Here is a 25,032-nt window from a genome sequence, read left to right on the forward strand (position 1 = left end):
ACAAGGAAACAGCAGAGCCACATTCAAAGAGCAGGTACATCACTCTGAGAAGCCCTTAGAATGGAGACCCCTCCAGTGAAGGTGAGTCCCAGACTTCTGGGATACGCCCACCCGGAGGCAGGATCGCTGGGAGAGCAACGACAGACAGAATCACCGTGCTAAGTTGCCCTTTTTCCTCTTTCACGTTTTCTAGTGTACAGATAATTGATTTTTTAAAAGTTAAATGTGCTGATGACATAATTCCAGAAAGAAGTTTAAAGAGTTCAATTTTCATTAGTCCATTTTCTTGTTCTATTTTGTAAGGTCTCGTTAGGATTTCTACAACTGCTCACATGGAGCTAAAATGTTTTTTATAATAAGTAAATTAATTGCTTATTGCACACTTATCATTCACCAGGTACTTGCTAAACATTATTACCAAGCATTAAAAATAGAATCTTTGCTCTCCAGGAGCAGACAGCAAAGTAGGAAGAGAAGAATCTAGAATGCTGAATTGCCAGGAAATAGTACAGGACAATTTGCAAGCAGATATCATCTTGGTTTGTGAGGAGAAGTGTTCGGGCTCTCCGGGAGGAGTGAAATCACTACAGCCTGCGGGGGGCGCGACGGGGGGGGCGGGGGGGGGGTGTTGGGGACGGCTTTTCAGGATGAGTGGGTCCGAGATGGGAGTCAAGAGCCTCAGATCAGACCATCGCCGCTGAGTCTTGCCTCGGCTGCTTACTAGCTGTGTGACTTTCTAAGGCTCAGTTTCACTTCTGTTAAATGAGGATAATAATAGCACGTACCACATAGGGCTGTTACAGGGATTAAATAAGATCACGTATATAAGTGCCTGGCACATAGTAAGCACTCCATAAATGCTATTATTATTATTGTTCTGAGCAGGGCCCTGGAGGATAGGTATGATTTAGACACACAGATGGGGAAAGAGAGAGTAGAGTCCAGCCTTGGAGGCCATCTGGAGTGAAGATAATGGGGAGGAAGTTCAGCTGTGATGAAACGAATGTGAGATCTGATCCTGGTTCTCCTATTTTCTTGTGATCTGGGTCAAGTACACCCTGTGCTACAATTTCCTCATCTATTAATAAAGATGGTAATAGTAGTTACCACGTGAGGTTGTAGCAAGGATTAAATGAGATCATATATTTTAAATGCTCGGCGTAATAGCTTGGAAGGCAGATGTAAGAGCCTGGTGAGCTGTGGTGGACTGTTGGGGCAAGATTAAGGATTAAGAACAGAAGAAAGACATCTTATGTACATCTCACGTACATCTTATACACATCATCTCATTCTAGGCCCTTCAATTTCTTTTAAATTGTTTAGTTGGTGGAGGTTACTAATTTAAAAAAATGTAATTTCAAAAGCAAATCCAGAAACAGATCAGTACGGGAGCCTTACAACCTAAGCGGGAATCATTGTTACATTGTGATTGCTACAATAGACTAACATATTCCAGACAGAATAAGACTACATTCTTTCTCAACCTGCTGAAAAGAAAGAGTACAGAATAATCTCAAGAGATAGTCAAAGTCTGTCAAAGAAACATTTTGAAGAGTAAGATGTGCAAAACAAATGCTGAAATCATGTTTATCCTTTTGAAGGAAACAAACTGTTTTCAAGTACTGATAGTAATTTTAACAGCATCTATTTAGACAAGAACATTGAACTGACCCAATTACAATCTTTTTTTCCTTTAGGCAATTAAGCAATCCCAGGAGGATTTCTACTTGTTTCCTCAGCTATTTAACTGTTAAGGAATATGCCTTAAAATAATGAATTTATGTTTACTTTAAAAATTAATGTATAGTTTAAGTTTTGATCCAGATCAGACCTCTGACACTATCCTGAGTTACTGAGGGTTCGTTGTAGTTGTATGTTTCAAAACAGTCTGTCAGTGTTTCTTCTCCATACTTTGGGCTTGAACTTATTTCTGCTTTCTTTCTTCCTTTTTTGATTCCTTCCTGTGCGTCGTCTCCCACACATAGTTTTCTATAAGACACATTTGTGGATCAGCTCGATGTGTTCTCATTGGCAGCTCTGCAGCCTCCTGAGCAAAGACGTCAATTCTAAAAGGCTTCCCCAATTTCTCCAGAGACCCATGGACCAGGAAGTTAAATAGTCAGCCCTGAGAATCCCAGGCTTTGCTTTCCAGCCTTGGCTCAGAGCCCTGCCTCCCCTGGGCCCTCACGCTCACCAAGTTTCCCATCACATACAGCTTCCAGGGACCTGGAGGGAATCACTGCCATGAAGCAGCTGCCAGGAGCTCAGTTTCTCCAAAGCACCATGCCACGTAGGGGAATCTTCCTGTGTCCAACTAATTGTTGACTTTTTAAAAATCTGGGGGCTGGCCCCGTGGCTGAGTGGTTAAGTTCACGTGCTCTGCTGCAGCGGCCCAGGGTTTTGCTGGTTCGGATCCTGGGCGCGGACATGGCACCGCTCGTCAGGCCACATTGAGGCGACGTACCACGTGCTACAACTAGAAGGACCTGCAACTAAGATATACAACTATGTACCAGGGGGCATTTAGGGAGATAAAGCAGGAAAAAAAAAAAGATTGGCAACAGTTGTTAGCTCAGGTGCCAAGCTTTAAAAACAAAAATTAAAGATAAAAAATCTGACCACTTTACATTTTGTGTTAATCATCAGAGGACCTTGCCTTCCTTTAGATAAATTCAAGCTATGACTCTTTCCTCTTACTACAGGAAATCTATTGTGTAGCAAATATGCTAACACTGCTTAAATCCCAGAGTGAAATTACAAGAAGCAAAGAGGAAACACTCTCAGCACAACCTGTGTGCTGGAGGTTTCATTTTTAAATAATTCTAATTTTTCTCCAAGTCATATGCCATATTTTTCTAGAAGTAAATTTTACTTTTTACTTTTCAGATTGGAGATTGTTTTTCCATCTGGCTCTTCCACTTTCTAATTCATTAGTTACAGAGCTGAAGTCAAAATTCTCACAGCATATCGGTGGCAACTTGATTATAGCTCTTCATCCAAGAAATACAAGTCAAATTGCTTTGAATAGAGGACAAGATGTAGAGAGAATACATTCAGAGATACCAGACTTTCCCAGCTTCCTGCTGTTTGTTTCACAGAGCAGAATAGATCTCACGTTCCTTCTGTTTGACCCCAAAACACTTCTCTGGAAATTCTCTTGTGTGACAGCCAAGGATACCCATATTTAGAGACTGACGTGGAAGTGAGGGCAAACGATCACTTTAAAAAGAACAAAACTGGGAGCTATTCTTTCTTCCAGATGGATATGAAGTCATTTCCAAAAAAATAAAGGCGTTGATTTTATTTGAGGTCTTGTCAATAGCAGTTCAAAGTTTTCATTATCAGAGGAAGGGAGAAGCTTCATTTTCTAGGAAAAGATGATGAATGTAGTGACGGGAACTGAGAAGATTTTTCTATAAAGCCACGAATTAATGAAGGTGAGGTTGTAGGGCCCCTCCCTCACTTGCACAGGTCGCTGTGACTGCTGGGGGTTTGTTGTTGGTGGGAAAAAGAAAACAGGTTGCAATCAGGAAACACTTCTATGCAAGCATTTCTGGTAAATCGCCTACTCTCAGAAGAAAAAGACTCGAATCTCAATGGCTCCAGCAGTTTGTTATGATTTATTTTCTCTTCCTGTATATTTATTTTCATGCAATTTTTATAGTCATAATTTTGTATTATTTTCCTTAAAGAGAGTGCCCAAAATTGTATAAGCTTCAGGACTCACAAAATCTGGCTCCACTATTGTAGAAGAATGAATCATTTTTCATTATAATTTATTGCCTAGCTTCCTTAATTGGTGGCTCCTTTTTAATGTTAAAAACAGTTATTATAGTATAAACTTTCCTTCACTCAGCCAAGCCATGAAATGAGAATTTAGAGGAAAGTGTGTGTGTGTATGTATGTGTGTGTCTTGCTGGGGGAAGGGAACAGTGATATTAGGACTCCAAAGGCAGGACTTTCTCCTTCTTCTAGAAAATGGGCAGTTATGTTTTTTTCTCACTGAAACATCAAAATGTCCTAGACTGGAAATGTGTTTGTGGCTCTTCAAAGTATGAGCACACATTGATATTTCAAAGAAACCACCACCACCACCACATCCACCCTGCCCCTGAGGAGAATTTGCTACACTGAAGGATGCTGTTAGAAGGAGCTTATCATCGGGTCTCCTAGAAGGATACAGTTGAGCCCCATTGTTTGGCGTTTCAGACTGTCCTATTCCGGGAGACTCTCCAAAGAATATGTCTGGTCTTAGTCCCAAGAATGATTTAGTTATTTGGGGCCACTGGCCTTTTTATCTTATCAACTGTGTGAACTGTATAACCAGCTGCACTTCCCACATTGAATTGGTTGCTAGTAAGCCTAATGTTACATTTGCAGCTAGATCAAGCCTAGTAATTATGGTATGCTTTTGTAGTCATATTCCTGGCTCTGTTTTATGTTGTGTTTCTTCCTTTATTTCTAATTGTTCATTCTATACTGTTGCATTTTATATATCCTTTCTCAAGAGAGTAGGAATATGAATTAATAAAACATTCTTTCCAAAGCATTCTGGTTATAGTTTTATCACAGGTGTATGGATTTGTTGCAAAAATTTTTTACTTACTGCACCCCCAAAAAAAAATTCGAAGGAGAAGTATTGACATATGAAGCATCCTTCTTGTTCCTTCCCATTTCCCCTCTTCACGCTCATACTGCTGCTTGCTCACCGACTGTGTCAAGTGTGCCTTGCACATCCTCCCAGCGTTCTGTCATTTAATCTCAGGAAACACTTATGGTGGCATCTACTTCTAACCCATCTTTGCCACACTCAGAATTTACCTGATGCTCTGAGGGTACTTACCAAGATCCAAAGTGTACTCAGGACATCAATCAAATGCACTCGGGGCAGACAGATACAGATGAAGTTTCAGAGAAAGTTCTCAAGAATCTGAAAGAGTGTGAAGATACTCTGGCCCTAAGAATGGCATCACAGATCATTCAGACAGGAAAGACATATGACTATGGAAGGGGGAGGCCCAACCTCCCTGGACCTTTGTCAAGACTTGAGCTACCATTGTGGAGACACTAGACCTCCTTGAAGAAGAAAGCAAGGACTGATGTGCCAGGGTGGCCTGAAGGTGGGGAAAGCCACTACTTAGCAGAGACAGGGGCTAACTCTGCTAGGGTCAACTCTGGTCAGGTCAGTCTTCCTCTAGACTAGTCTGACCTTAATAGCCCCCATCTCAAACTTCAAATCACTCAGGAGTTCAGATCCAGGTCAGAATGAGAAGAGAGTCTAAAGAGGAGACGCTCACCATTACCCCAAATTTCTAGCTCTAATTTCCTTTTGCCCCAACTGCCCCTATTATGTAAGTAGTCAGGCCCCAGACTGCCCTCTTGTAGCATCCCCACCCCCAAACTTCACTCTCCTAGAAGCCCTCTCATTGATACCAGTGATCTCTTTTCCCCATTTGAATCAGAGTTACCTTTCTCAGACTTTTTCTCCTATTCCTAAAAAGAGGGGGTAGGTTAGCTGTGGGTAAATTTGAGATTCTGCATGAACCAAATTGATCTCAGTGCTTTCTTTCCACCCACAAATGGAGATGACTACTACTGAGTTATGTCACTTAAGAAAGGAAAGTCAACAATCAAAAATACTTTCTTTAAGACCCAGATGGAAGGAGACACTGAGTGGTGTCTTAGTCACTTAGGGCCACTGCAACAAAGTACCAGAGACTGGGTGACTTAAAAACAACAAAAATTTGTTTCTCACAGTTCTGGAGGCTGGGAAGTCCAAGATGAAGGTGTTGGCTGATTCAGTGTCTGGTGAGAGCTCATTTCCTGGTTCATAGACAGCCATCTTCTCTGTGTCCTCATGTGGCAGAAGGGGCAAGGGAGCTCTCTGGAGTGTGTTTTATAAGGGCACTAATCTCATCATGAGGGCTCCACCCTCATGACCTAATCACCTCCCAAAAGTGCCACCTCCAAATACCCTCACATTGGGGATTAGGATTTAACATATGAATTTGGAAGGTACACAAACATTCACTCTGTAGAAAACGGGCACATTAGACATTAACACATTGAATCTGCTTCTAAAATCTAAGCTGCATGGTGGCTGGTGGTTTTTCTGTTTAATTAACTGCTATATCTCCATCACCTGGCACATAGTAGGTGCTCAATAAAGACTTGTTTCTCTGCTGATTAACTGCTGGTACAAATACATCTGTACTCATGATTTAAACTGATTTAAAGTCTCACAAAATATGAAGCTTTCTTTCCACCATTGGAGGAAACTGGGGAGAACACAGGATCTCTCTGTATTACTTTTTTTTTAGTTGTGGTAAAATATACATAACATAAAATTTATCATTTTAACCAATTTTAAGTTCACAATTTAGTGGCTTTGAGTACATTACAATGTTGTGCAACCATCACCACTATCCATCTTCAGAACTTCTCCAGCTTTCCAAAATGAAACTCTGTATCATTAAAAAATAACTCCTCATTCCTCCCTTCCCACAACCTCTTTTCAGTCTCTATGAATTTGATCATTCCAGATACCTCATATAAGAGGAATCATACAATATCTCTCTTTGTGTCTGGGGTTTATTTCTCTTAGTATAATGTTTTCAAGGTTCATCCACATTGTAGCATGCATCAGAATTCCATTCCTTTCTAAGGCTGAATAATGTTTTATTGTTTGTATGTACCACATTTTGTTTGTCTTTTCATCCACTCATGGACATTTGTGTTGTTCCCACCTTTGACTATTGTGAATAGCGCTGCTAGGAATGTGAGTGTACAACTATATGTTCAAGTCTGTGCTTTCAATTCTTTTGGATTTATACCTAGAAGTGGAATTGCTGGATCATGTGGTAATTCTGTTCTTAACTTTTTGAAGAGCCATCATAATGTTTTCCACAGCGGTTGTACTATTCTACATCCCCAGTGGTGCCCAAGGGTTCCAATTTCTCTGCACCATTGACAACACTTGTTATTTTCTAATTTGTTTTGTTTTCCTGATTTTTAATAGCCATCCTAATGAATGTCAAGTGTATCTCATTGTGGTTTTGATTTGCATTCCCCTACTGATTATTGACAGTGAGCATATCTTCGTGTGCTTATTGTCCATTTTTATATCTTCTTTGGAGAAACATCTATTCAAATCCTTTGCCCATTTTTTAATAGGGTTATTTGTTCTTTTGTTGTTGAGTTGTAAGAATCCTTTATGTATTCTAGATTTAATCCCTTATATACATGATTTGCAAATATTTTCTCCAATTCTGTGGGTTGCCTTTTCATTCTCCTGATAGAGTCCTTTGATGCACAAAAGTTTTTAATTTTGATGAATCCAATTTAGATACTTTTTCCTGTATTACTTCTTATAACTGCATGTTATTCTACAATTATCTCAAATTTAAAAGTTCAATCAATCAGACAAAATGTAAAAACCATTCTTAGCACTTGGGTCACATAAAAACAAGCAGCATTTAGCCCAAAACCTCTGCAACAGAATAGAAAATAGAGCTGTTGTAACTGTTTCCCATCCTGCTCCTAACCCACTCCTTCTGGGGCTCAAGAACTTAAACCACTTCAGCCACATATATTGCTATATATGTGAATATATATATGCACATGGTTCCATCTTATTTGTTCCAAAAATCAAAGGACTTGTCAAAAAAGTAGCTACAATTCCACAATTAACTGTAAGAAACAAACACTTCACGTTTTTAAATGCCCCTTGAAAATTTTGCTCTTAACATATATTTATTCTCTTTGTTGCATCGTGGCAGAGGATTTTAGGATTGGCAACTTTGCAGACATCCACCCAACCTTCCTGCCCTCCTGGGAATCCTTCATCCACATTCTTACACAGACTGCAGCTTGGCCTCCCGCAGCCTCCTGAGGCAGCCTCTTCTATTGCTTAAAAGCTCTAATTGTTAGAAAGTCCTGATATCACTGCATTCCAAGGAGAGTTTTCAATCCCTTTTTAAAATTGAGCAAAGTCTTGTTTAAGAAGGTTTTCATGATCATAATGTTCTAGTTCTGAAATAGGGAAACGAGTTCACATACTTTTTATTATGTTCTATAATTTACCTTAATGTTGCATAAATTCTTTTTTATATATGGAGTATTTTATAACAAACAAATTTTAAAGGAAGCAGTTAGTCATTCTTGTTTCTATTAGAACTATTACTATACAAAAGACATCAGTGCAAACCAATTCAGGGATTTTGGGGGGGACAAAAGAGAACATCTCTAAGGCCACAACCCCAACTCAAGGCACATCGTGATTTCTCCCAGACAATTCAACCGCCTCCCCACAGTCATATTTGCCTCCCTCCAGTCCATTCTCTGCACTGCAGCTAGACAGCTCTTTTTAAAAGGTCATATCTGATTATGTCATTCTCTTGCTTAACACATTTTGATAGTCTCTCATCAATCTCAGAATGAAGACCAAAATGCTCCCCATGGCCCACAGAGCCCAGCACTGGCTGTCTCCAACCTCATTTTGTTGCCTCTACCAGCCCTCCATGTTCCATATGCTCGGTTCCTCTGACTTGTTACACTCTCAGAGTTGCTGTTTCCTCTGCCTGAATACTCTGTTCCCACTTCACGCTCTGCTCCCTGCCGGGAATATGTGTTTTCATTTTCCTTGAATAAATACCTGGGGGTGAGATTATGATGTTATACACTAAGTGTATGCTTAACTTTATAAGAAACTGTCAAATTGTTTTCCAAAGCGACTGTACCATTTTGCATTTCCATCAGCAATATATGAAAGTTCCAGTTGCTTCAAAGCCTTGCTAGCACTTGCCTTTGATAGTCTTTGTTATATGCTGTATTTTTCACAAAGCAGAGAATAATATCTGATTATGAGATTCTGCTAAAATGCAGAGGTAAGCAGCTCCTTTGAACTCATTTCAGGGACGGAGCTCTGGTCTAGGTTATCTCACACTCACGCTCCAGCCCTTGTAGTTATAACCTCCAGCAAGCCACTATGAGAGCACAGGGGGATTAACATGCTTAACCACAGAGATTGTTTTTCAGACTGTACTGATAAAAGTAGTGCAGCTTCAAAGTCTTACCTTAACATCTCTATAAAGCTCAGCCTTACCCCTGACCACGCCTTCTCTGCTGGAATCAAAGTAGTGAGTGTGAAGGTCACATGTGTGGAAATGTCACAAAGGGCATAGTCACAGGGAGCGTGAAGACTTCCGGCAACGGAAATACTTTTGAAGGCTGGTTAACATATTTTCCAGATCAACTGCTGGTTAAACTCTTCCAAAGACTACCAGCGAATTCTTCTTTTGTCCTTAACACAAAATCCACGTGTTGGTAAGCTCTGAGAGATGCAAGTACCTTTGACAATTGTAGTTTGCAATACTAAGTGTAAGTGTGGCTAATATTATACCAATTAAAAGGCTGATGTGCAAATTGCTGGGAGCGTTTTATAGACAATTTGCTATTTATTTCATCAGAATACTCCAGTGGGAATGTATTTGACTGAAAGGTAATAGAAAGCTGGCTCCAGAGCTAGCCTTTGCTAAGGTAACATATTAATGAGTCATCAGAAGCTATAAATAGAACTCAGCATGAAATTCTGTCCACAATTACACCACTCTTCCCACAAAGAGAGCTGTTACTAATGACAGAACATGGCCTGCTAGCCACTATTACAACCAAGGAGGGGTGCAGACCCAGGGAACCACAGTCTTGTGGGAAATGTGCCCTGAGGTACGATTTGCCAAGATGTCATTATGTGCTTTCTTGGTCTCCCTTACAGGCTGTAAGGTGGTTGTATTGTTTTCTTTAGGGGCTTCATTGTGTGTGCCAGCCAAGATTTTCGAATTCTCCCTCAGATGATATAAATCCCTGTCTTCTTTATCCATGTCTCTTCACCTCTCCTTCCCTGCCTATAGTGCAGTGCCTCATATAGCACAGTATTACGCACACAGGAGGGCTCCAGAATTATTTATTAAATGGATGGATGAACAGAGGGATGGATGAGCATGTTAACCCTGTGCTTCCACAGAATACTCTGGAATTTTGACCTTTAATCTAATTTGAAGTCAATATATTCAAGTCAATTTCCTATGTAATATGCATCTAAATATTCCCTTGACCAAAAAAATATCTGTGCCAACAGTCTTATCATGTTTCCTCACACTCTTGTCCTATTCTTCTCTTCAGGTAATAGGGAGAGAATAAAGAATAAAATGTCACCTGGAAGCAAAGAGAGGGCAAACATGTGAAGACTCTGCCATTCATAACACCTTAAGTCCAATTTCACGCTAGCCCTAAAGGGAGGATAGGAAACAGGAAAAGGAAGATCGAGGAACAAGAAGTGGTCAGAAATGAGGTACGTAAAGTCCTGCTGGGGTAGACAGCCACAGAGCTCTCCACCCTGGAAGTCTGTAAAGGCACCAAGTTCTGGGGGAGGAAGTCCAGAAAGGGAGATAAAGAGGAAGCCACGCAGATTATCTCCCCTACAAGTTTGCCTCAGCCCCACAGCCAAGTCTCTAGTAAATGCTCCCACCCTGAGTCAGCCCAAGAAAGCAGGGGAAGGTGAAAAGGCAGGCATACAAGGTGGGGCTGTAACTTCCTCTTTCTGCTCCTGCTCACATGCAGTCTAGGTGGATGGTGGCAAGTTCAATCAATCAGTGATCTCTTCTTCAGTTTAGGTCTAACCTGTAACATCCTTGTGATGCCACCTCTGGTCACCTCACCTCTCTTTTCTCCTCCCCCACATCATACACTATACCCTTCCTCTGGGGCCACCCCTCCATCTCTGTTTCATTTTAAGTGCAATCCTGTCTGCCTTTCTGCCCTTTCATGATTCAACCCATGAAACCTAATGGGAAAAAGGCAAAGATGGCCAGGCAAGTTGAGAAAACAATTGTCAAAAACTCTACAGTATTGAGACTAATCTACCTCAAGAGGCTTCCATTCCAGGGAGCAAGGAAAGGGAGGGAAGAGACTCCCTGGTAGCCTGAGGCAGGGTCCTCCAGAGCTAGTAATAAGAAGTCCAAGCTGTCTTTTCGGATTCTAAGACTCAGTCCTCTCTGAGACACACTGGGCTTGGGGTGATGCCTGCCTTTCCAAAGGACTCCCTACAGCCCACTGCAGTGGCAGCTTAGGAAAACCCAGAGGGACAGAGCCCAACTCTGAGCTCCAACTCTCAACCATCTTCTTCCTTTGGCTTATTCCCTCATCCTCAAAGTGGCTGGAACACACGAATCCCAGAAGAAGGTGTTCATGTAAGAGGAACGTCTGGTGTAAAAGGTGGCTAGAGGTTCAAGTGATACAGAAAAGACAAAAACAGGAAGTATACGAATACAGGAGTGTCTGGGGCAGCAGAGTCTGAAGGAAGATTTGAATGGGAAATGGACAGCCACAGAGACCCGGGGAGTACTCTCTGTCTCTCTCGCTTCTCTTCAATTAGTGCCTCTGCTGCAGTCTTTAGAGATAAGTCCAGAAGTAAGGTTTCTCATATCATTGTCCTGTGCTCTTTTTACCTCACAACTCTGTCTCAAAAGAATGTCTGGCTAACCTTTCTTGTATCTGCAGGCTTAGCCATAGTCTGGGTTATGAATTTAAGGTCTTCTATGGAATATCTTGTGCCAGTGCAATGAGATTTGATCTATCCAAGTGTTATAATAAGCAGCTGTATCTCTGCCGGTGAAAAGTAAAAACCCCAGAGGGATAGGAATTGATAGCCAGCCCATCCCACGCATCCAAAATGATTCTGTAGACTGTTTCAACAGATGCTAGGTCTGGAATGTCCTTGATAATCCTCTGGTGAGAAAGATCTTGGCCACACTGCTTCACTCCAGGAGAAGCTGGACCCAGGCTCCATGCAGATCCCTTGGAGTTCTTTCATCAGAGCAGAATTCTGATGACCTCAGAATTCTGGGTCCATCCAAACCAGAAGCAACCTCCAAGAGTGCACATAAGCTACAGGCTTACCTTCTAACCGCTAAAAGTTAAGATTCTCCAAACTTTCTAAAGAAAATTCAGTTTGTTACACATTCACAAGTTGAAAAACAGACCCAAGACCCAGTCCATTCTCCTGAGACCAGCCTCTAACAAGAGTAGACATCTTGAATATGAAAAACACCCCGATACAGCCTCCCAAGATCAGAACTTCCAAACATCAGAATCATCTGGGAAGCACTTTTTTTTGTTTTTTTTTAATTGAGGCAAAATTCATATAACATAAAATTAGCCATTAACTTTTTTTTTTTTGAGGAAGCTTAACCCTGAGCTAACATCTGCTGCCAAACCTCCTCTTTTTGCTGAGGAAGACGCCCTGAACTAACATCCATGCCCATCTTCCTCTACTTTACATGTGGGATTCCTGCCACAGCATGGCCTGCCAAGCAGTGCATGAGTCCACACCCAGGATCTGAACCAGCAAACCCTGTGCCACCAGGCCATCCCCAGCTGTTAACTATTTTAAAGTGTACAATTCAATGGCATTTTGTACAGTCACAATGTTGTATGTGTCACCTGTATCTGTTTCTAAGACATTTTCATCTCCCAAAAGGACACTCCTTATCCATTAAGAGGTCACACCTGGGGAACATTTTAAAAGTGTATTTTTGGGGGCCAGCCTCATGGTGTAGTGGTTATGTTCACACCCTCTGTTTTGGCAGCCTGGGTTTCGTGGGTTTGGATCCCAGGCACGGACCTACACACCACTCATCAAGCCATGCTGTGGCAGCATCCCATATACAAAATAGAGGGAGATTGGCACAGATGTTAGCTCAGGAACAATCTTCCTCAAGCAAAAAGAGGAAGATTGGCAACAGATGTTAGCTCAGGGACAATCTTCCTCACAAAAAAAAACACATTTTCCAAGGCTCCACACCCAAGAGACTATAATTCAATGGACACAGGAATATTTTTCAAAACTTTCCAGGTATCTCATTCCTAGATTTTTACCCAGAAGAAATGAAAACATATGTCCACACAAAGAGCTACATATGAATGGTTATAGCAGATTTATTCATAACTATCCAAATTTAGGAATAACTGAAATGTCTCTCAATTGAGGACATGTACACAGACTGTGATACACCTATGTAATAGAATAATACTCAGCAATTAAAAGGAATAAACTTTTTTTTTTTTAGGAAGATTGGCCCTGAGCTAACATCTATTGCCAATCTTCCTTTTTTTTTTTTTCCTCCCCAAAGCCCCAGTACATAGTTGTGTATCCTAGTTGTAAGTCCTTCTAGTTCTTCTGTGTAGGATGCCACCACAGCCTGGCTTGATGAACAGTGTGGGTCCGGTCCCAGGATTCAAATAGGTGAACCCTGGGCTGCCAAAGCAGAGTGCGCTAACTTACTGCGTGATGGGGCCAGCCCCAGAATAAACTTTTGATACACGGCAATAAGGATGAGTCTGCAGTGCACCACACAAAGTGAAGGAATCCACTCTCCATACTGTCTTCTATCTATACGACATCTGGAAAATACAAAACTATGGTGACAGAGAACAGATTAGTGGTTTCCAGAGTTTAAGGGTGGGAGGGGCTATGGGTTTTGGGTACAAAGAGATAGCACAAGGGAATTTTTGGAGGGATGATGAAATGGTTCTGCATTTTGATTGTAGTGGTGGAAACAAGCATTTGTCAAAACTTGTAGAACTTGACACCAAAAAATGAATTTTATAGTACTGAAATTTAAAAATAAATTAGGAACATTTTAAACCTCTCTGTGTGTTTATAATGTGCAACCTGTTTGAGGAACCAGTGCATAGACTATGCATGACAACCTAGTTAGTCTATAATCAGTCAAGTTACACTTTGGACACCTGGGACCCGCGGACTTACTGTTACTATTTCTCTGGTTATCACCACAGCATTTGGACATTTCCACAGAGTAGAAGTACGAGAGTAAGTTCTCATGCCCTGGAGTATGGTATGAACCTGCATGCATGACAGATCACAGGACATGGGCTATGCAGTGGTTTTGTACTGGTATTTGTCAAACCGAAATCACCGTGCCAAATGCGGTGACTTTAGAACCTTCTTTAAAATTATGTTGTACTTCATCTCTTAATCAGATTAATTTTAATCAGATTAACAAGAAATTCCTTTCCACTGATGGAGATTAGAATGCAACCTATGAATTTACCACAAAATATCATGTTTAACAATTTATTTTAAAAATCAACCTCAAATCAGAAACCAAAACCCAGCAGTTTTTTTTGTTTGTTTGTTTTTGTTTTTGTTTTTAAGATTTTATTTTTCCTTTTTCTCCCCAACGCCCCCTGGTACATAGTTGTCTATTCTAGTTGTGGGTCCTTCTAGCTGTGCTATGTGGGATGCTGTCTCAATGTGGCCTGATGAGCGGTGCCATGTCTGTGCCCAGGATCTGAACCGGCAAAACCCTGGGCCACCACAGCAGAGGGCAGGAACTTAAACTCTCAGCCATGGGGCTGGCCCCAACCCAGCAGTTTTTATGTGATAAATCCAGTGATGCTAAACAATTAAGTCATTTTGGTTATTTTCAGAAAATTCTATACCTATTTTATAGAAAAGAAAACAAGATCCACTTGTTTACTTACTTGACCAAGATCCAATGTGAGTCAATGACATATTTGACCATAGACTCCTCTTAGAGCCCTGGATCCCTTTATTTGTGAAAATTTACAACGACGCACAACAATAAAAATCACAGGCATATGTTTATGTGGGTAACCAGCCTCATAAATTGTGAGGCTAACCTTGTGCTCCATCTCACTTTAAAAAAAAAAAAAAAAAGCCATATCCTGCCGAGGCTGATTATCTACTCAAACAAGCTGGCTAAAATTCAAATGGAAACTCCCAGGTATAAGATGAAAAGAAGCAAGAAGTAGGCAAAGTTCAGATTGGAAGATAAGGCTAGCTTCAACTGTAGGACAAAGGACAAAAATCTCCCTGTGTAGTGAGGGAGACCAGATCTGATGTTTCTGTCTCACTAGAGTGTGTTTTCTAATTTGCAATTCTCTTTGCTTGCCCTAGTCTCAAACTATTTCGAACACTCTTGTTCTGCTTCCTCATCACTTTGCAAACAATAACTACAACTCTTTCTGAGGCGGTCTGTTCACACTGCTTCTTTTTTTAGAGCTGCTTGTGCCTGAGAGGAAATGGAGCTACAAGTGTTTCCTTTCCATTCAGAACTGGCACTTTTTTGTAGTGGGGGAGGGAGCTGAGGACTTACAGCTTGTTCCCAACAGCTTGCGATAGCACCGAGTTTTCCTATAAGCCTCTCTTGCAGTCCTTGTGTTATAAATTATTTATAAATTTTATCACAACCTCCAAGAAGCAAGCTGGGCAAATTCTCCTGATGCCAGATGGCTCAGCAGACTTTTCAGATGTTGCTACTCTATTGCACATCTCTGTTTCTATTGCTCCACACCCCAAAATACATCCAACTAGAAAGTGTGAAAAAAGCTCATTATTTTACAGGTCCCCAAGCAAAAGTTTCTCCTTGGACGAGGAGTAACTTGACCCCGCCCCAAACAATAGTGAGTGTTCCTCCGTGTTTCCACCTAAGCAACTCAAGGTGGGGAGTAGTATGATGTATAGCCCCGGGGACCTAGGGTATAGCCAGGCATTCTATTCAATAATATGTATGTATGGTTTAAAATAAACATAATGTTGAGGAGTTGCACAAATTTGATAATAAAATATGACTTCAGGAAAATTGCCATGTTTATTGTATAAATCAGAATTCTTTTGGTTGTAAGTGACAGACCATATTTGAGCTAGCTTAGAGAGAGAAAGGCACCTATTGGCTCATGTAAGCCAGAAAAGACAACGGAAAGAGTGATTCAAGGGCTTGAGACCGCCAGTATAATTTTCCTCTCTGCCTCTTGCTTCTGCTTTTCTCTGCAAGTGGAGAACATGGCAGGATTTGGGGACCCATATTTCAGTTTCACCATAAAAGAGGAAAGAAGGAATGCAACACACACCTGTACACCCACATGTGCGTGCATACACACACACAGCACAATCGTATTTAGAAGATTTAAACTGCATACTAGAGCAATGGAGTGCAAACGAACAATTCCCCAAAAGGTGGGGGAGAGCACAGACATGGGCCCTGGGGGAATTGTTCTGAGCCAGAAAAAGGTTATTTTTATCTTGAGCTTTCGTGTATTTCCAGGCATAAGGCCTCATACTCCCAAGAATACATCTATCTCAGCTTGAGAAGTACAGAAATATGTCATATGGTATCTGTCTCAGAGGTCCTCAAATTTGATGTCCTGTGAAGAATTCTCTAGTGAAGAACTGTTTTTGTCTGATAGGACATTTAGATGGACGCTGAGATCCTCACAACCTGTGGGAGACAAGACAACAAGAAAAAGTTAAAAACCCTTTTTAGAAAAAATTAACAGGAAGTTTGGGTTAGGGAAAGAGAGAAAAGTATGGAAGGAATAAAGTGGAGAGAGAAGAGTCGGCATGAATCTGGGCATTACATTAAAAATCTCTAGTAGTGAGAAGGCCAAGGAATTTCTAAAAATTAGGAAATGTAACATTAAATTTTAAATTCTTTGTGTTGCTGTGGTATAAATCCTACAACAGAGAAAGATTAGGTGTTCTACGAAACCCATTTTCTTTTCTTCCTGGGCTCAAAACTAGACTACGTTTTCCACCCTCCCTTATAGTTAGGTATAGCTACTAAATAGTTCTAGTCAAGGGAACGTGGGCAGAAGGAACGTGGGCCACCTCCAGGTCCGGCCAAGATAACTCTCACATTATCCTCCACACTCTTCCCTCCCCTGTAGTCTGGTTGCAGAGGATCTGGTGGAGGACTCCATGACCCCAGAAGATGCTGGAGCCGTTAGATGAGAGAAGCCTTGATCTGTGAAAGACTGCATGGGTCAACCTCCATTGGACTGTGATATGAGTAAGAAATCACCCTTTTATTGTTGTTATCAAATTAGTGCAAGAGGGATTTGTTTGTTATAGCAGTTGACTGATCCTGACTAATACAAATTTCTTCTTCACACCATCCCCTCTCAAATCTTCAAAAAGGTCTTCTAGACATACAAATGTCCTATGAGAGTGGGAGCTCTGTGGCCATCATAAAGGAGGCTGAGTTTCACATCTGGATTAGTATAACATGGAAGAGAAACCACACTTACAAGAAAGCAATATGTTTCATAATCTAAATCCATTCACAAAGGCAGGAGTTTGGGCCAGGAGTGACCAAGAGACTATAAATTCCCAAGGAATTTGCAGAAGGATTGGAACCAGCTTTGAATTCTACAGAGGGAGGTTTTAGGAAACCTTATCTAGGTCTGAAGGGAATGACATGTAGATTACGTTGTTATTTTATGTGGTAGAGGAGTGCGAGGAGTGAAAAAGACTTTGACTCACATGCCAAGAATGGAGATTTAATAACTCTTATGATCCCAAAATCCTGAAATAATACTTAAATCACCTGGATGCTTACAGAATTATTTCACTCTGAGAAATCCCTGATAGACAGCTAAATATGGTCTATTTAACTGGTAAGGAAAAGAGCAGCCAGGATCTACACTTCCCTGGCTGCCTAACCTAAATTGGATTCTCCCCATTTTTGTGTCTCACAGCATGCTATTCTTTTCCTTAAGGCATTCATGAGGTATTTATTACGGCATTTATTTTTTAGCCATGTTTCTCCCATTGGACTCTAAGCTTGATGAGGACAAGGGCTGTGTCTATTTCATCCCCTGATACACATCTGGCACTGAGCACTGTGCCTGGCACACACTTCATAAATATGTGTTGGGAAGAAATGAAACCTGTGTGTAGGAGCCTCAGATAGTCACCTGTTGGCCTCAGAGAATTCACCTCCAAAGGTAGTTTTGACAAATTAAATATTTTTAACTATTCAATAACTTGAAAATGCATTTATTACCTTTCTTTATGTAAAGAACAAATTGCATTTGCCAATATGAATTTGATATGAGTTCTCAAACAACAGCTATATAGGGTTGTTACTATTATTACTATAAAAATAAATTTACTTTTGTTGGTATGGGAGCCCCAAAAATGCGACTCAAAAAAGTAGCCAATGCAGGCAACTTTTATACTTTTAGACAAAGAAGCAATTATTTGTGAAAATTCCACAAAACAAAGGGGTTTGGGCGTCCAGTAGCAAGTTAATGAAGACGTAACAGTTTGTTTATACAGTCTTCTGGCTTTACTCTGGCGATAAGGATGCCTTCAACACTCTTCGTATAGGGAGCAGATCTTCTCATGGGAGATTTATTTCCTGGTTTCACGGGGACAAAGGATGGTCAGAGTGTCCTTCTTGCACTGGTTATTTCTTAAGTACCTTTAATTCAAAATAATCAATATAGGGGCCGGCCCGGTGGCACAGCGGTTAAGTTCGCATGTTCCGCTTCTGTGATCCGGCGTTCGCTGGTTTAGATCCCGGGTGTGGACATGGCACCACTTGTCAAGCCATGCTGTGGTAGGCGTCCCGCATATAAAGTAGAGGAAGATGGGCACAGATGTTAGCTCAGGGCCAGTCTTCCTCAGGAAAAAGAGGAGGATTGGCAGCAGATGGTAGCTCAGGACTAATCTTCAAAAAAATTTAAAAAATAAATAAAAATTAAAAATAAACAATCAATATGCCAAAGTGACATCTTTTGAGGTGGCATAGTTTGCTCCCCCTCAAGTCCAAATCTCACCTTAATATCTTCTTAGCCGGTTTTAATAGTTTTGTGCACATATATACTGAATATACACATCTCTTTTCCTTTGTTTGCTTATAAGCTCATTGTGGCAGATGCAATAAATACCTACTGATTTTCTTTTTTCCTTCATTTTGAGAGCGAGTCCTTGGGATAACTGTGTTTCTTAAGAGTGGGAAAAATAAAGAATAAATCCTACATCAAACTCTCTATTTCGTAGATGAGGCAACGAAAACCTAGAGTAACCAAGTTTACTTGCCTGATGTCAGACAGTTAACTGGCAGCAGATCACTTCCCCACTGATTCTACTTCAATGTTGTAATATGTTTATATTTCCTTAGTACACACCTTTGCTTACATACCAAATGATTACTTTGAGTTCATCATGAAATTGCAAAGTAATCTACAAGATACCGTTGTAAGCAGATACACGTCACTCTCAGTGCAGAACTTTTAGTAAATTACACTAAATCTCTTGCAATTTCTCAAACATGCCACACGATTTTGTTCAACAGCCATGCTATTACACACAATTTTTACCTCAGTCTGGAATCTCCTTTCCTACTTGGTGAATCTTTTTCGTCCATCAACATCTAGTTCTAAGGCCATCTTCTCTTTGTAGCCTTTCGTATCTCCTCAAACCCTCTCCTCTGTGCTGCCATGGTTCTTTATTCTAAGTTTATACCCCATGAAGCTGAACACCTTGAAGCCAGGACCTTGTCTGTATGCCTTTCTGTATGTTTATATGCCACTCTGAGTACCTAGCATTGGTATTTGAACTGAATAGATAATAGCATTGAAGTAGTAAATGAATGAATTAATAAGTAAACTGAATTAAACATCCTCTGCTGGGCCAGCCTGGTGGCACAGCAGTTAAATTCCTATGTTCTGCTTCGGCGGTCTGGGGTTCGCCGGTTGGGATCCCAGGTGTGCACCAACTCACCACTTTGCAAGCCATGCTGTGGCAGGTGTCCCACATATAAAGGAGAGGGAGATGGGCACAGATGTTAGCTCACAGCCAGTCTTCCTCAGCAAAAAGAAGAGGATTGGCAGCAGATGTTAGCTCAAGGCTAATCTTCGCCCCCTCCCCCCTCGCCAAAAAAAATCCTCTACCAAAAGTTATTCGCTTCTCGGGAGGTACAGCAGAGAAGGAGGAAAATTAAAGATGCTTTATACATTCTGTCAATGTGGTTCTTCTAGCTGCTAAATGACATGAAGTATCTGTAGTTTCCTGCACAGTGCTGACATAGACACTTAGTAAATGTTCTTTTGCTTTTCTTCCCCTTGTCCAGCCTCCATTACACACATACATTTATTGTAGTGGAATGAAGATCGGAGGAGCAATATTTGAAGTTTTGTCAAATACTGTAGGGAGAGAAATGGGCTCCTTTGTCCCCTGAGTGACTGACTGGACTGCCCTGCGGAAGCGGCTGAGCAAGCTGATATCCAACCACGGTGGAAGAATATCTTGGCTCCTGACACAAAGAAGAGGATGCAGATCTGTGTGGTTGGAATAACTAGGATTGAATTCTGAGGTGACGCTTGATAAAATGCTTAGCACATAGTTAGCCCTCGATAAATATTAGCTTATTGTTAACTCCTCTTAATGACTGTTGGCTTTCCAGAGCCTAACTATGAGAAAGATTGTAAAACTACTTCTAAACTCAGAGGGAAAAAAAATTCCATGATCAATTAGCCATGTCACTTTGAGTGCAAGATAGGGAAATGGAACTTCTTGTCCTGGATCTGGAATCTATTGCCTTAACCTTAAGCAAGCTTGAAATAACTTACTGAGTTAGTGAAACTCACAAAGAGATTGAACAGAAGTGAACTTTGGATGAAGTTTAATGTCGGTAGAGTGTCCAAATGTTATTTACTATCAACAGCTGCACTATGCAATACAGGAGCCTCTAGCTACATGTGGCAGTTTAAGTTTAAATGAATTAAACTTAAGTGAAATTTAAAATACAGTTCCTCACATTTCAAGGGCTCAATAGTCACGTGTACATGTTGGTTACCATGTCAGACAGCATAGACCTGGAACACTCTCATCCTCTCAGAAAGTTCCACTGGACAGAGCTGCTCTCTAGGATGCCTGAGAAAATTATGCTAATGCATAAACTACATAAACTTATATGTAGCCCACAGTACTACAAATTTGTTTGGTTAGTGTGCTCACTTTTTTAATCCTTGAGGAACAACGGCTTGAGTGGTCCCTGTGCTGACCAGTTGATATTCAAAGCAGACTGGTTTTACTTACTAGGGGATAGAACACAGAAGAATGAAAATCAAAAGATTAAATCTCTTCTCTTCTTGTAAGCAATAAAAAGTAGTCACCTTAGGGTTTTTGAGGCTAAGTAGGTGTTTAGAGTTTGAGGGCTAGTCATAGCCACATGAGCAACATGTCTATTAAATAATAATACCACTTTAATAAGTCATCCAAAATGTTCTACAATCAGATAATCGTACTGTGGAGGGATTTTTCTAAAGATTGAATATTCTCTCATTTACTTCAAGGTGAACTAACTGGAACCATTAACCACCTTTTCTGTCTATAATGTGTATGTAAATGAATGAAGCTGATAATTATTTGTTGATATATGTGCCTAACTATATAAAAATACTGAGAATTTTTAAAAAATAAACTGTAACTATATGTCTTGCATGAGTAGACTTTCATCCAAATTTCAGTAATATCAAAAAATTAATTATATTCAGCCTATTCTACTTGTTAGGATTTAAAATAATAACAGGTAACTTTGTTGAGCACCAGTGTGTGCACCATGCTAGGTGCTCATACTTTCCAGGCACTCATTTGAAACTTACAACAACCCTGCAACTATCATTACCCTTCTTTTATCAATAAGGCGACAGCATTCAGAAGAGTCAACTTTCTTCCCAAGATCACACAACTGATTGGGGAGGGCAGGCACTTAAGTCCAGACGTGTTTAACTTCAGAGCCTGGGCCTTTACTCCTGCTGCATGTTGTCTTTCCTACACTTTAGACAACTTGCAGAAACTAGGTTTAAAACCAGAAAGGCTTCTAGCTAATTCTCTGTTGATCAGAAGAGTAAACCAGCCCTTCTTCCCATGTAGTTTGCTCCTTGGGATTGCTTTATATGACAGACCCATTCTCACTTTGATCTGATCTTCAGCTCATCTCCCTTGGCTGTGCTGAGGATATGCTAACATATATACTGTGTACTTTGTTACATATGCGATATACTTAGGAATAATGGAGACAGGATTGCCAGATTTAGAAAAGAAGAAAAGATGCCCAGTTTACATTTGAATTTCAGATAAACAACGAATAGTGTTTTAGGGTAAATATATCTCATGCAATACTTGTGTTTTATCTGGCAACTCTAACTGAACATACTACTAGTTTCATACCGAAGGGATCAGTTGTCCTGCTATGTGGTTTCTAAGAAACTTTAACGGGAGCATGGTAAATTAAAGATGGCTACAAATTCTTTGCTATTCCTTCCATTGAGAAGATCAGTTTATTCTCTTCCTTTTGAATCCAGGCTGGCCTTAGAGACTTGCCTGACAAATAGAATGCAGCAAAAGTGACATTCTATGATTTCTGGGGCTAGGTCACAAGAAGTCTTGCAGCTTCCTCCTGGGACCCTTTAAACATTCTCTCTAGAGCCCTGAGTCACCAAGTAAGACATCTAACTACCCTGAGACCATCGTGCTAGAGAGGACATCTGTAGGTGCCCTGGTTGACAGTCCCTGCTGAGCCTAGACTTCTAGCCAACCCTACTGAGATGCCAGCCATGTAAGCAAAGCCATCCTGGGCCCTCCAGACCAGCCTACCCAATAGTTGAGTGCTACCAAGTGACTCAGTTGACACTACACGGAGAAGAAATACCTGGCCAAGCCCTGTCCAAATTCCTGAACTACGAAATCATGACCTAAAATAAAAGGTAGCTGTTTTAAGCTACTAAATTTCAGGGTCCTTTGTGACATAGCAATACATAACCAGAACAGAATAAAATAAAACTATTTTATTATTTAATTTTTTTTTTTGAGGAAGATCAGCCCTGAGCTAATATCTGCCACCAATCCTCCTCTTTTTGCTGAGGAAGACTGGCCCTGAGCTAACATCCGTGCCCATCTTCCTCTGCTTTATATGTGGAATGCCTGCCACAGCATGGCTTGCCAAGCAGTGCCATGTCTGCACCCGGGATCCAAACTGGCGAACCCCGGGCCACCGAAGCAGAACATGCGCACTTAACCACTGCAACATCGGGACAGCCCCTATTATTTAGTATTTTAATAATTAATTTACAGAATACTAGGAATAGGGTGTTTTCTCACATAATAAATATAGCCTCATTTAAACCAATACCACTATCATATTTTATGGTGAAGCAAAAGAGAGATATCCACTAACATGAAAAATATGAGAATAATTACTCTCAAAATTCCCATTTAGGTTTTCTGGAATTTTAGGCATATTTCTTTCTTTTCTTTTCTTTTTTTTTGGGGGGTGGGGAGGTGAGGAAGATTGGCCTGAGCTAACATCTGTTGCCAATCTTCCTCTTTTTGCTTGAGGAAGATTGTCCTTGAGCTAACATCTGTGCCAATCTTCCTCTATTTTCTATGTGGGATGCCATCACAGCATGGCTCGATGAGCGGTATGTAGGTGTGAACCCGTGAACCTCGGGCTGCCGAAGCAGAGCACGCCAACTTAACCACTGCTCCACCAGGCTGGCCCCTAGCCTTATTTCAATGAGCAGTAGCAACACTAAAGTCATTTATTCTTTTGGTATCTGATACCTCTAGTGGCCAAGCCTGACATCATCTCAGCCCACGTTTTGCTCCAGCCACTGCTGAGCAACCTGACAGCACCCGGCTTCAGCTTCACCTCCACCTCATCACTCTAGCTTTTCTGCTCTGGAGCTTCTCTGATACTCTGACATCAGTGGGATGCCTGCAGGAATCTGCTTAGCACCCAGGCGTACACCTAGGGCATGGGGCTTGGCGACAAGACCTGTGCAGTGGCACAGAGCCCTGTGCTCAGAAGGGTCCTAGGCTCAATTTAAGGCTATGCTATCACTGTCTTGAATTTCTTAATACTTTTTGAACAAGGATCTGTAATTCATTTTGCACTAGGCCTCACAAATTATACAGCTGGTCCTGTATGTACCCATGGAAATGTGAGCCCTTGACCAGAGCTGCAATAGAATCTGGGGGTAGATACCCTCTTCTTTTGTCCCTTAAATGGACAGTTCTGGACACATTCATCATGATTCCACAGAAGATGCCCATCACCATAATCCGCTGTCTGGAATGGTCCACCACAGCAGCCACTTGAGAACAGACATTTGTATTGGCTTTCCTTCCTCACTGTTTTACTTCCCCAAGCCTGCTCCTCTTACATGGGATTGCTTTCCAAAGTGCATGCAAGCCCTGTAGCAGACTCCATTTTCCACAGTGTTCTTCAAGTGCCTTCTACGCCACAGTTCTAGATTCCAGGTATTCAGACATAAACGCAACAAGATTTCCTGCCATCGGAGAGTTAACATTCAAGGTGTCAAACACACTGCAAATAAGTAAGCAAACAAACAAGACCATTACAAATTGTGGTAAATGCCATGAAGAACACAAACAGGATGCTCTGAGAGCAGAAAAGATGGAGATATGGAAATTGGATATGAGGCCTGAATAAAGAGGAGATGAACACGTGCCAAGGGCTGGAGGAAGAATGTTCTAGGAAGAAGGAGTAGCAAGTCCAAAGGCCCTCAGGTGAAAATGCTCTTGGTGCATTCTAGGGACAGAAAGGAAGGCAGAATGGTGGGAGCCCAGAGAACAAGGAGAAGATAGAAAGGGACCAATCACACGGGGCCACATTCAGGAGTTAGTGTTTTATTCTAAGTGCTGTGGGGAGCCACTGAAGGTTTTAATAAGGGAGTGCTTTCTGATTTTGGTTTTTAAAATGTTACCCTGTGAGGAGAGCAGATTGGAGGGAGCCATTTAGGGAGCTATTATAGGAGTCAAAGTGAGAGTTGCTGGTGGCTCAGAGGAAGGTGGGAGCAGGCAAGACAGAGAGAGGGGAAGAATTTCATCAGGGCAGGTGCACTAAAGGGCCTTTGCAGCTGATCCAAGGTCTGATCTTCTGCCAAAGATGAACAGGCTCCGACTGGAGCAAGAAGCATGTTACAACTTCTCTCCTGGGTGCAGAGGCTGTGGCCACTGCCATAACCTCATCGAGGGAGGAGGGAGAGGAATGGGCAGGGCTCAGGTGGAGGGAAGAGAAAGAAGGAAGGTGGCAGATCACCAACCACAGTAAATCAGGAGCCAGCACTCAGGGCTGCAGAAAGTGTTATCTTTAGCCCCGAGGCATCCTCTGCCTGTTC

At 41.3% G+C, this 25,032-nt stretch overlaps 1 long non-coding RNA gene across 1 annotated transcript; it reads left to right on the top strand.

Annotated features, from left to right (window-relative positions):
• LOC111769751 (uncharacterized) lies at positions 1–21,329 on the top strand. Its single transcript, XR_002802560.2, has 4 exons — positions 1–81; positions 10,180–10,348; positions 16,768–16,889; positions 19,959–21,329. It is a non-coding gene; the product is annotated as an uncharacterized lncRNA (long non-coding RNA).
• Positions 21,330–25,032: the final 3,703 nt, after the last annotated feature.

This window comes from Equus caballus, chromosome 21, assembly GCF_041296265.1.
Source record: "Equus caballus isolate H_3958 breed thoroughbred chromosome 21, TB-T2T, whole genome shotgun sequence".
In the NCBI taxonomy this organism is placed as follows: domain Eukaryota; kingdom Metazoa; phylum Chordata; class Mammalia; order Perissodactyla; family Equidae; genus Equus; species Equus caballus.